Source organism: Polypterus senegalus, chromosome 12 (genome assembly GCF_016835505.1).
Source record: "Polypterus senegalus isolate Bchr_013 chromosome 12, ASM1683550v1, whole genome shotgun sequence".
In the NCBI taxonomy this organism is placed as follows: domain Eukaryota; kingdom Metazoa; phylum Chordata; class Cladistia; order Polypteriformes; family Polypteridae; genus Polypterus; species Polypterus senegalus.
Window position 1 is genome coordinate 58,908,422 of NC_053165.1, and position 13,216 is coordinate 58,921,637.

Below are 13,216 nucleotides of genomic sequence, written 5' to 3' on the forward strand. Positions count from 1 at the left end.
TTTAACTTACATTGCTACCAAAGATATTTCTGTCGACTAAATAAAAATTACTTATATTTAAAATTTAAATAGAACTTCAACAGATACGATAGTTCATAATACCAGATACAATAGTTCATAATACCCACACAACACTACGTGCACGTAAGAGCAGAAGTCATCCGTTTTAACAAGCAGCGTATTGCACTGATACGAAATAGCCTGCCCATTTAATTATTTAGGAATGGATAGATAAATTCAGAATTTGTACAAATAATGTTTTTCTGTTTTCTTCCTTGATGGATTGTGGCATGCCCAGCAACAGCTGCTCGCACCCCAAAGAGTGTGTATATATATATATATACTAACAAAATACCTGCATTTTGCAGTGGCAAAGTACTTTTAAATTTTAATTAAGAAGAAAATTAAACCTTTTTAAACTGAGGGAAAATATACCAATAATTATTTGTTAAGGATCTCTTTGTACACCACATTGTGAGTTCGGCCCTCTGGTTGTAATATGACCAAGCTGTGCGCTGAGTTTACTCTTGATCATGCAACGTACAGTAGCAGTCATGTGAAAAGTAATCTTGTTTCAAATCTCACAGTTTGGACTACTGCGGTTATAATCGGTTTGAGTTTCATGATTTGTTTCAATTACGACGGTATTTGTAGGACTTGTGTTGAAGAGACATTCAGCATCTGTCAAGCGTTGTAAGCACACAACCGGTTTCATCGATAACTTCACATCCAGCTTTTGAAAGTTTAAACATTCATAAACATCAAAGTGTCCACTACTGAAATCGTCACCTGTCAATCTAAGATGTTTAAGAGGCATCACCTCGATAGACATGGTAATGGGGGTACGGTTGGAATGGTAAAGGAAATGGGTACCTGAATAATGTAAAGTAAGTCTAAAATACCTACACAATAACTATAATCGTAATAAATGAACAATAAAACAGCGGAGAAGCCGTGGATTAAATAAAAAGGCTGTAGTTATCAGCAGGGAGACGTGAATATATATATATATATATATATATATATATATATATATATATATATATATATATATATATATATATATATATATATATATATGTATGTGGGACGCCCTGAAGAACCGGAAGAGGGTCTACGCCCGCCCTGGATCACATGGGGGCCACCACCCTGGTTGCTTTGGGGGCCACCCTGTGGGGGCTCGTGGTCACCGCCAGGGGGCGCTCCAATGCCTTGGGAACCCTGGACCTCAGCACTTCCGCCACACCAGGAAGTGCTGGGGGGAAGAGAAGAAGGGACACCCGGAGAGCTTCCGGGAGTACAGCCGGCACTTCCGCCACACAGGGGTGTGTCGGCGGGTGATTGCCGGGGAGCACATGGAACACATCCGGGTGTGGATAAAAGGGGCTGCCTCCCTTCATTCGAGGCTGGAGTCAGGTGGAAGCAGGAAAAAGCAGGAGAGAGTGTGTAGGCGGCCCGAAGAAGAAGGCATTGAGAGGCCAGGACTTTGGGGTATAGGGGTTTGTGTGCACTGAATTTGTAAATAGTTGCTTTGTAAATAAACGTGTGGTGGTGGATTACAACATGTCTGCCTGTCTGTGGACCGGGCCACGTCCACAATATATATATATATATATATATATATATATATATATATATATATATATAACAACAACACTCATAACAGTGACAAAACAATTACATTGACAATCATGTTACGTTATTTTCAAAATGTTTCCTTTTCTTTTTCATTACTTCTTTAACACACTACTTCTCCGCTGCAAAGCGAAGCGAATTGCTTTTATTTCTACTTCATTTTATATTAAAAACACATTAACACAGGCACCTTTTATGAGTAGTCCTATATCATTAACAAACACCTCAGTTTAGCTCAAAGGAAGCTGGTGAAATAACATCTCGAAGTAAATCCAACACTTTTCTTATAGTATCATCACTGAGGGCAAAACTGTGTTGACCACCTGGATAGGACAGGAGTTCTGAATGCATTGCATGGATCAGTCCTTCCCTTTGAAGTTTTTATTTCCACTTACAGTAAGTACAGTTTATAACTGAATCACATAAGATATCTAGCTGTGTGTCTGTCAGGCTTCTAATTCCTACCCTCCCAGCAACTATACAGTTAACACTGCTGACAATGGTACTCACAGTTGGACCAGACTGGAGAACAGCGGATTTTCTGTGGGAGTAAGAAATAAAGCATTTGAATTAATCTTCTCTACTGGAAGAAGCACTTAAAATTGGATCGGACCTGAGGCCTGAGGCTCTTGAGTGGGTGTTTGAAACACCAGTATATTCTCTAGGCTGACAGACGTAGCAGAAATTGGACCAAACCTGAAGCCAGAGCTTGTCAAGTGGGCGGGTGTAAGAAATAAATCCTTCAGGTTAATAACAGCCGGCAGAAGGGTTTGAAATCAGGCTGGAAATGAGACCACAGCCTCCTGAGTGGGAGTGTAAAATTAGTCCTCAAAGTAATAGTTGAGGAGAACACTTAAGACTGGATTTACCTTGAATCCACAGCCACTTGAGTAAAGAGAGCAAAGAAAAGAAAAGCCCTGTGAATCTACTCTTCTCTGACTGATGTACTTGAAATATGTTTTAAACTGAGTTTGTAACCTCTTGAAAAGCAGTAGAGAAAGAGCCCTCCACACTCTTCCTGAGAACAGCTTTTAAAGCTGCACAAAACATGAGATTAGATACCCTACTCTCTCTCTCTGTATATATATATATACATACTGTATATGTGTGTGTGTTTTTTTAGATGATACTGCTGAAAAACAATTATAATATGAACAAATCTACACATGGGAAAATCAGTATGAGTAGGGTTACTGTGTGCAACAAATAGTGTTTATAACCTATCAAGACCTTAGTCCTCAGCTCTGAGTGAGTGCCTTTGAGGACTGATTTGTTAAATTTTCTAGTTGTGTGTTCTTCTGCCGAAAAGAATGGCACTGAATTTATTTTCACACGGTGCGTGCACTACAGGGCTGCAAAGCATTAATGAATCTTAAATTGAATTTATAACTTTTGAATAGTACAGATGAAATCACTGTCAGACAGAAACTTAAGTGACATTTTTAACAACTACTAAGAAAAGTAAAACTAATTATAATGCCATGAAATTAATATCTTGAGGACACAACTTAAGTCAAACTAACGCTGTCTACAAATGGATTTTTAAAATGTAATTAACAATCCGAAAACATCATGTAACAGATGAGCATCGTGAAGCAGCAAAGCCTTGAGAAATATTACAATGAGATACAGTATGTGCAATCAATTTAAACGACTCCATGATACTAGATCTGGCCAAGGACCAGGGGCCTCATGTATAAACGGTGCGTACGCACAGAAATGTTGCGTAAGAACTTTTCCGATGTAGCGGAAGAATGCGGAAGTTGGAGTACGCACAGACTCCTGCATCTGGATTTTTCTGTGCGTAAGCACATTTCGGCTTTTGTGCTCACGCCATTTTATAGTGCGAATTCTACGCACGGCGTTATACATGAGGCTCCTGGGCTTTGTAAACTGAAGCATAATAAAACAATTCACCAGCTGTGGGTAGGACTGGAAAAGTACCCGACCTTACTCTAAATAATGTTTAGTTGAGTTCTTAATGAAACTTCTCAAATTATATGTTTCCATTGTTAAGGAATGAAAATAGGACAGTCTGGAAAGTGTCTACTGGAGGTTTCTATAAACACCAAGCCAGAATGAACCTGAAAGCACATCTCTTTGGGTAGATTCATCGTTTACACCATCTACATTTGTCTTTGGGCCAAAAAGAAGCAGTTTTGAAACAGCACCTGGCTATGGATTGCTGACAGAACCAACCCTCTTTTTAAGAGCTCCTAAGTGACAAATGATATACTGTTGTTTAAAAATGATTATTAATATTCCCTTTGATGACTTGTTTACCATTTTGCACTTGATCAAGGCAATGCTAATTAAAAACTGTAGCAAGCAGCTTCTTTGGCCTGGTCCCTCAGCAGTCTTGTAGCTTCTAAATTCCTTTTTGCTTCTGGACATCCTGACTCCGCAGATATGAGCTTCTAAGACAAGTTGATTCACTTATCAAAGTTACTGTAGTTGTCAATATTGTACCAAAAATGTATGGCTTTGCTTAATTTACTATTTTTTCCCTCATTAACCTTAAATCAAATCAAAATCAAATCAAATTGTGTTTGTTGCATGCAAATTATAACATACAGTACAATATGTAGTGAAATGCTTAGTGATTAGCATATTTTTATTTTAAATGCACTTTGTTAATCCCCAAGGGGAAACTGTCTTTTTACATGACCTGCTTGACAGAAGAGCACACAACTAGAACGTCTAACAAGTCAGCGCTCAGAGATGTGGACTAAGGTCTTGTTAGGTTATAAACACTATTTGTTGCAGGCTTTAATCCTTTTCATATTCAGATATGTTCTTATTATTACTATTTTACTGTAGTATCCTCTAACTTGTGATGTTGTACCTGATTTGCGCAGAATGAGTAACTTTTAACGGAGACTGTTTATGGCTCCTGAAAGAAGTGAAAGCAAGGGGTTAAACAGCAATTGTGCATACAAGGGCAAAAGACCAAGATATTCTGCACAGATGAAAAGTTACCATGTATGAAAATATACAATAGTATTTTACACAATGTTACACAAAAAAAAAGTCTCATTGAAGAGATAGGATATCCTAGGAACTACATTGAAAATAACTGTGAAGGTAGGTAAAGCAGTGGACAGAGAAAAGCTGTAAAATGCCAAACTAAATATAGCATTGTATATTTTCAAAACCCATTGGAGAGCTACGTGGATTGCATTGGCAACTTCTCCAGAGTGTAAAAAAGAGATACTAATAAAAGATGCAAACTGGTGGTTTTCATGGCCTTACTGTTTACAATTTACTACTAGACTCATTCCACCTACATCTGTGTATTTAGTCAAAAAGGTTTGATTTAAAATAATATGGCTATTAATAATTAAGGGTAGGGATTTAACATAACTTAACAATAATATATTATTGATTTAAGCTGACCCTGGCACCTGCTGCTTACTTCTATTTTGAACGTCGGAGAATAGCTCGAGTACACATCATGTGACATGTTGAGGTGCATGCACCATTTGGTCACATGTCTCATATGTTGGCTCCATTGCCTTCCCTCTCACTTTAAGCTGCTTGTCAACTACAGTGACTTACAGTACCAGCTTACTAACCAGTGTATTTAATCAGGCTTGTAAGCCATCATTCATTGTGTCAATGGCTCTTGTACGTTTTAGTTTTTTCATGTTTTTGGCTTCCTGTGTCTACTGTGTCTCACTTTTTGATTGTGATCTTGTCCTTTCTTCCTTATTTAATCCTTATTTTATCACCTGGCTGATAAATTGATGCTGTAATTTTAAATCCATCATATAACATGGTCAACACCCACTTTAGTCCTTAAACCGGCATCACACTATATAACTTTTCCAACAATTTCCAGTCATAATCTTATCGAAATCAAAGCAAGCAGCAGACAGTCACAACATTTAACTTTATTGTAGGCAGTCATCGGGGCAGGCTCTTGTGTCTGAGAGCGTTAACAGTCAAGTGCAATGCACACAATGTCCACTAGCAGCAAGGAGCATTGCCAGAGAACAAGAAAAGAAGGAAAATGAGTGGTTCAAACTGAGAAAACAGAGAAGAAGTTTGTTTAATATTAAAAGTAGGACAAATGTTCGTTTCACCATTACATAGTTAATAAAAGAAAGGCTGAGGTCGTGGGTTATTCTGGTGTACTACATATTGATAGACTTCCTAAATTAGGCAACATCATGTTGCTTTTGATTTACATGTATGATGAAAAATCATAAAGAAATCATGGAATCAGTCACCTCCCGTGCCTCCTAGAGGTATAACTGGACATCATTAGGAGCAACAAGATTCAACAAGTGAGGTGGTCAAATTCAGCATCTCACCAACTAGAAGTCATGTTGGGTACTGTAGTGCGATGTCAGCCTTAGAGATTCCATTAGAAAGACCACCAAGCCAACAAAAGGCCCTCTGCTCAAACTGGGTTGTGTAGAGAAAAAGAATGGAAGGTTTAACATGGGATAAGGTTAGAAAAGGAGCACACTTCTCCACGCCAATAAAACCTCATGAACGTCTTATCTTTGTAGTGTGGTTTCCTGATTTGTGCAGCTGTTATAAGTAAAGTTACCAGAATTAGTTTGCAAGTTGTATTTCTCTGGAGGATATCTTTACACACTCGTGACATGCAATTTGCTTTGCATAAAAGCAATCAAATCTGATTCTTAGTCAGTGGGTCACTGAAAAGCACTAAAAGAAGCATTCTGAAATGTGTGCCCACGCACTAAATACAAACCCACTTTAAAACAAGAATCAAAAATTGACCCCATGACAGTTCACAGCAGTGATAATGTTAAAGTTAAAAAGATGTTCCTATTTTAACTTGAACACACATTCACTCTACATGCCCAGTAGGACTTCAATTAGAAGAAGGTTAAAAGAACCATAGACACATGTAAATTAAACATTTTGCACAATTTATCCCCCAGCATGCACCCCAAAGATTGGTCCATTCACGTTGGCACTTTTTCTTAATAAATGGAATAGGTGTAGCTGCAGTCATATGAAGCTGCTTCTGCTCATTTACTGCTGTATTTCAACAGTTTCCTCACCTAAGCTAATTATTTAGTTGTTGTATCTCTCATTTGTCTTTTAAACATGTTAATAACAAATCAGTTACTGATCTTTCTCATGTTTAATTATGTCGAAATACCATTTGTTTGATTTCTCTGTCACCTTTTCTGGTAAGAAATCATCTTCTAATATTCCTGCCTACCACTGGAGATCTCCCAACTTCTGCTGGGCAGACTATGTTCCTGAAAGGCTCTGATCTAACAGTGATTTGACTGTAAACAGAGAAATGGAGATGAAGATCCATTCTGGCAATGACGAGAGTTAATCAGTGTGATAAGCAGAATGTCTTAAGTACTGTATATATACTCTGCATAACCTAATTCCACGCATTGTTTCTAAGTTGAAATTGGACCATAGTGAAGACCAGTAGAACACATTCTGAAGTAATTGTGTCAGTTACCACATTTTACTAATTTTAAGGTCCAAACAGGACTGTACTCCAGAATAAATCTCTTTGATTTAGCATGTTAAATAAATCACTACAAAGAGAATGAACAACAAACTAAAGAATCTGGAAAACTAGGCCGATAGACCTCTTTGAACTCAGATAAGACTACACAAAATGTTATGCACATAATAAATTTATAACATTTTTATTTACACTCGTGTTAAATTTTATTTCAGTTTCTTTTTGAGTATGCATTTTCATTTTTGGTTGTGGTTTATTCATCTTTCAGTTTAATTTTAGTATCAAATAACAAGTAATTTCGGTATCAGTTTTCATTAACAATAATAAGTGGTCCACAGAAAAGCAATTACACTTATTTTGGGAATACAGGGTATAAGCTACTAGCAAAGGCTGATGGAATTTAAACTTTTGTGTTTGAGCATGCAGATACAGAAAAAGAGATATTAACGAAAAGTTTTCAAAATTATGAAGGGTGGATCCTAGTTGTTGCTTTAAAATGGATTCTTCAACAAGAACATGGAGGCACAGATCAGATGGAAGTTGGTTGAGGGTAAATTTTTATACATGGAATAATTAACTTAGGTATCATAGCAGATGGTGGTACTGGGGCCTTTCACATCTAGATTTACTAATATCTGGTAGAAGTCAGACATGCAACAATTGATAAGCTATGTTATGCTGAATGGCCTATTTTCTTACATGTTCTCAACAGAACAGTTGACACCTAAGTTGGATTCAAAACCAGAAGCTCTGGCCCACAGCATTTTTAGGAAGCTCTTGCAAGGGTTCATGAAATAAATCCTTACAGTTAATAGCAGCTGCCCTGTTGACAAAAAGTACTTGTTTATGTGTCACTGTTTTCATCAAGCTCACACTTCTTGGAGAACCAAAAGTGAAATGCAGGAAAGATGAGATATGGCACAGCTTCGGCTTCCACTGAAATAAATACTGCCTTATCCGTCCTTTGCTTAGCTCGCTGTCTTTCCAAATATCAGACCTGTTTCATCATCCGCAAAACAAATCGCTCTGGCCTAAAGGGACCCAGGAGAATCATTTATTTGTTTAATTTTTCCTCACGGTACAGAGCAGGGCATTTTATTTGTTCCCTCAGTGATAGATGCAGCGGCAGTTTTCTGATTACTATGTGCTTCGATTTGCTCTGTACAGTAATAAGAATAAATGCTCCACGGAGAAGAAAAGTAATGACGGCTCAATGGCTGCTTAAAGGTAATGTCAGGGGGCGGATAAATTAATACTTTGACTGCTTTTCAAAAGCCCTCATGCTGACCATCTCCACATAGAATCAGGGCTTCTTTTTTTTTTTTTTAAAGCCACTAAGGAATCAGGACTTTGCATCTGTAGCACTGAAGTAACACTCCAAAGGATCAGAAAGTCTATGAGGTCAGAGTAACAGGCTGCTCTTGTACTTTTTTATGTTTATTTTTATTTCTGGTTTTAAATAAATTTGTGTTATTAAGCACATAGAGAATGAACAACTGAGTAAGAGTCTTCCATGATGTGTCTCAAGAACAAATGGAGTTGCAGGTGGAAGATATCAGGATTGTACACATAATTCTTAGATTTATTTATTTAGTTCTTTCTTTCTTTCTGTATTTATTTATTTATACTATTACTTCTGAGACTTCGATTTATCTTGATTTTGTTTGCTCATGTCTATATGGACGGCACTATTTATGGGTTCATTTTTCATGGGTGCTGCCATTTTGATACGTTGATAAGTTGCTAGGACATGCCACATTGACGGACACACGACACAATCCCAGTTAATTTATAAATAACAACCATGCCCTTTAAGCCTTTTCTGAATAATAATGAGGGAATAATAAAGGAAAGACCTCACTAGAAAATTTATTACTTTTTTATCACTCTTCTAGTTTAATAAATTCTGTTCCTGACTTTGAATTTAGTGCACAACTGAAAATGAATATCAGTTTTTTGACTGCCATTTATTGACTTTAGCTACATCTGACCTGACTCCTGAAACATTCCTAAAAACTAGCATTTCATTTAATAAAGTGGCCTATCACGACATTTATGGAAAAAAATCATAATGATTATCATACGGCTTTGTTTTCTGTTTCATCTGCTATAACTTTCTTTTTTTTTTACAGTGCCTTCTCTTGTCAGTAGCTAGTTTAGATGCATGCCTCTACAAATGTAGATGCTGTGAAGGTACTGCATATTCTTGCACTAAACCACACCAACAAGTATCGACCTGATCAAATGTTAAAGCAGTATGTCCCACCAGTAAGCCTGTTCCACTCTAAATAGTGCTATGAGTTTATCATATAAAATTCTTTCAAAGCCACCTTGCACTTCAGTATCTTTCAACGAATAATACTAACATGCTCTTCTACTTCATATCCAAATCTATATTTTCATGTGTCAGAATAACCCTAGTGGGCCGGCAATGCATTTTATTGTTACTACAAACTTACGCACCAAGAGACACCTTATATGCCTCTGTAATAAGACTAACAGCCTCCAGCCCATTTCCCAGTGATATACTGTGCATAAATATTAAGGCCACAATCCAACTGTACTACTTTTAGGGATAGAGTATATATTTCCATAAAAAATATATAAATAACACCAACAGCCCTACCTTCTCCACAATGAAGAATTTATAGCATTATAAATAAATCTAACAGCCACACTTATTTGTCAGGAGACAAGTTTTGCGTGTGACTAATGGCAATCCTCCTCTAGCAGACAGACTACATTACACTTGTAATGGCCGCCTCCTCATTTGACTGGACATGAGTATACAGGAGACTACTATAAATAAGTCTAACAACAGTCGTGCCCTACCCTTTTCAGGTGAGATGCCACCTTTCAATTAACAAGACTACTAAGTAGCCCAGCTTCTCCAGAGGGACTGACTCCTATAAAAGAGTAATTACTGCCACTCCTCTAGAGGATATTCTGTATTTGCTATTAATGAGAGTAACTACTCCCCTGTTCTTCTCTAGACAGAATTTGCTTTCAAATAAAACAAGACAAACAACACCATCCATCAGTAGAAAAACTGTACACTACATTTAAATTAAAAAAAAACTTGTCCACCACTGAACAGGGAATATATAAAACTTAATATGACTAAACATTTCCGTCTTCTCCTATTCTCCAGAGTGGATGTTCCGCATGAATGAAGTAAAGATAACAGAATTCCTCCTCTAAGGGAAAAACAAACATTGCATAGTCTATCCTAATAAACACCCTCCCCAAGCCCCCAAAACAATGGACCAACTGTACACCTCTATAATTAAAGAATAACTGCTACCTCTCCTACAGGTAATACATTGCTATTAATATGACTAATAACCCCTCCACGTGCAATGCTTCATAGGCAGAAAGAGTACATCGTCTAAACAGGACCACCAAATGCCCTCTTTTCCAAGGGAGTAGAATGTAAATTGCTGTAAAAGATTAACTAGACTAAGAACTTGTCTGCACATTGTACATAACATGTATGTAACATAAGACAAGCATCACCACCATTTAGAGGAAAAACTGGAAATTATTAAAAAAAAACCATACATATACTCATTCTTGTAAAAAAAATACATTTGACATATTATGTGAAAAATAGTGACTTTCCTCCAGAAAATAACTAAACACTTCCTCGCCATCCAGAACTGAGGGAGAATATAAATAAGGTACCATTCTTTCACCAAATGTAAAGTCAATTCCAATAACAGAAATAAAATAAAAATAATCGCCCCCTCCACACCTATTATGCAATGGACACTCTGTATTTCTCTATAATAAGGACAAGTACTAATTCTACAGGGGAAAAGGGGCCTGTAAAATGCGACCAATAAAGTCTCCTACCACATATTATGTCTTAATGTTATGTACTGTATCCACCCATCAATGACTAAATAAAACCACCAAATAAGCCGATTTAAAACAAAACAACAATATGTTGCTAAAAATACTTCAATACCCCTTTCTACCAGATGATGGGCTTTATCTATACTTGTTAATAAGACTAACAGCTTAACTACCCTCTAGGATTTAGAACTCTATTCACCTAAAATAAGACAAATTACACCTTCTTCCAGAAGACAAACTGGACAGCTTGAAAACTAACACAACCTCCAAAGTGACTGATCATAGTGTCAGGATCTTCTACTACGACTTCTCTTCCAGGAAATAGACAACAAGACCAATACTCTTCTCCAAGGTACAAAAATGAATGCCTTTGGAGCCCTGGAGCTCAGCACTTCTGCCACACCCGGAAGTGCTGGGGGGAAGAAGACTGGGGACACCCGATACTTCCAGGTGCGCAGCCGGCACTTCCACCACACAGGGGAGTGTCCGCGGAAGAGTGTCGGGAAACACCTGGAGCCCATCCGGGCATGTATAAAAGGGGTCGCCTCCCTCCATACGATGGCTGGAGTCGGGTGGAAGAGGACAGAGGCGGACCAGAGACAATGAAAGGCATAGTGAGAAGGCCTGGACTTGAGGGGTGAGTGGTGCTGCGGCACTGGGTTGTGCTCACTTTTGTGAATATAAATAGTGTAAATAAACGTGTGTGTGGTGAAACCATCATGTCCACCTGTCTGTGTCCGGGCTATACCCCACAATAGATAGATAGATACTTTATTAATCCCAAGGGGAAATTCACAAGTAGTAAAATGTAGTAAAAAATTGTCCAGGGAATAATAGCCTTCATGCCCAATCTAGATAACATTATGTGTCTATTTATGAATAAAAAAGAACTACCAACAGCACCTCTTCTTCAGGATATAAACCATATATTGCTTAAAAACCTCTTTGAGAGTGTGGATGTATGAGGCCCAAATTACGTTAGCACCATTCCAACATGACACAATATGCATTCTTATCAAATATGCTAAGCCCCACCAATCTGTACATATCATGACATTACACCTGAATTGATATGTATGGTCAATAGCAGGAATTTGGGTGTGCAGTCAAGCAAATCTTTTCTGACTTTTCTTTATTCATCTCTTTTACTCATGGAATAAAAAGTGCATTCATTTTCCCTAAAGAGTCATTAAAGCAGTTAACTCGGCAGTAAATAACAATTCTAGCATGCTGGCAAGTTGCAGAGCAGGTGTGCTGGTAAACCCTGCCAAATGTGCTCCATGAGATGAACTGAACTAAAGCAGTTTTGTCAAATTTTGAAATTACACAGACAAATAAACAAAAAGTTAATGTCAACTCAGGGAACGGCCTGGGCATCAGACACAGAACAGTTTCATCAGCGTATAGGAAAAAAAAACAATTTTCTTGTCAGAGTGCATTTGGTGAGAGGGTGAAGACATGATTTCAGTGAAAAGGAGTCAGTGGGCGCATACGCGTCTGTTAATAAGGTCTGTCTGCTGCTCTGATGAGGTCAACAGTCACTTAGTTTCCTTAAAAAAGTGGTTAGATTAATAAAAATTCAAAAAATACATTAACCTCGTTTTGTTTATTTGACTAATTACAATTCATTTCCAGTATAGCTTTATTTGACAGAATTGCCATTTGGTCACACAATGAGATTTCCCCGTCATTGCTATTCTAACATGAAAAAATTATTAAGTTGAAGAGTTGAGCTCTTTTATGTAGAGAATTTCAACTTGCTGTCTCTGATATCCTGCCTCCCAAATTCAGGGAACTAGAGATGATTTACAATCCAGTCACAAACTATATGGCATTTGTACCCCTAAACCCCTCAACTACCATCTTTCATGGTCATCACCAGGTAATCACATCCCAGACATGCTTTACTGACCTATTATGAGAAAATGCAAGAGTATGATGGATTAGCATCTTGTCCACAACTGGTTATTGCCTTATGTGAGATGCTGCCCAGATGCTTTCCTGCTCCCTGCAGCCTTGTGATGGAGAAAGGTGGTTCAGACAATAAATGGCATACAATATAGGTGCAAGACAACATGCAAGGAGGTCTTTTACTAAATCTATTTGCAAGGAGCTGTAAAGATACAAAGTTAAAAGGGAGGAAACACAATGTCTGTTCTGACAGAACATTTTCTTAGAACATACATTAGAGGGTCAGCTCAAGTTGAACGGTTGGGAGACAAAGTCAGAGAGGGGAGATTGCGTTGGTTTGGA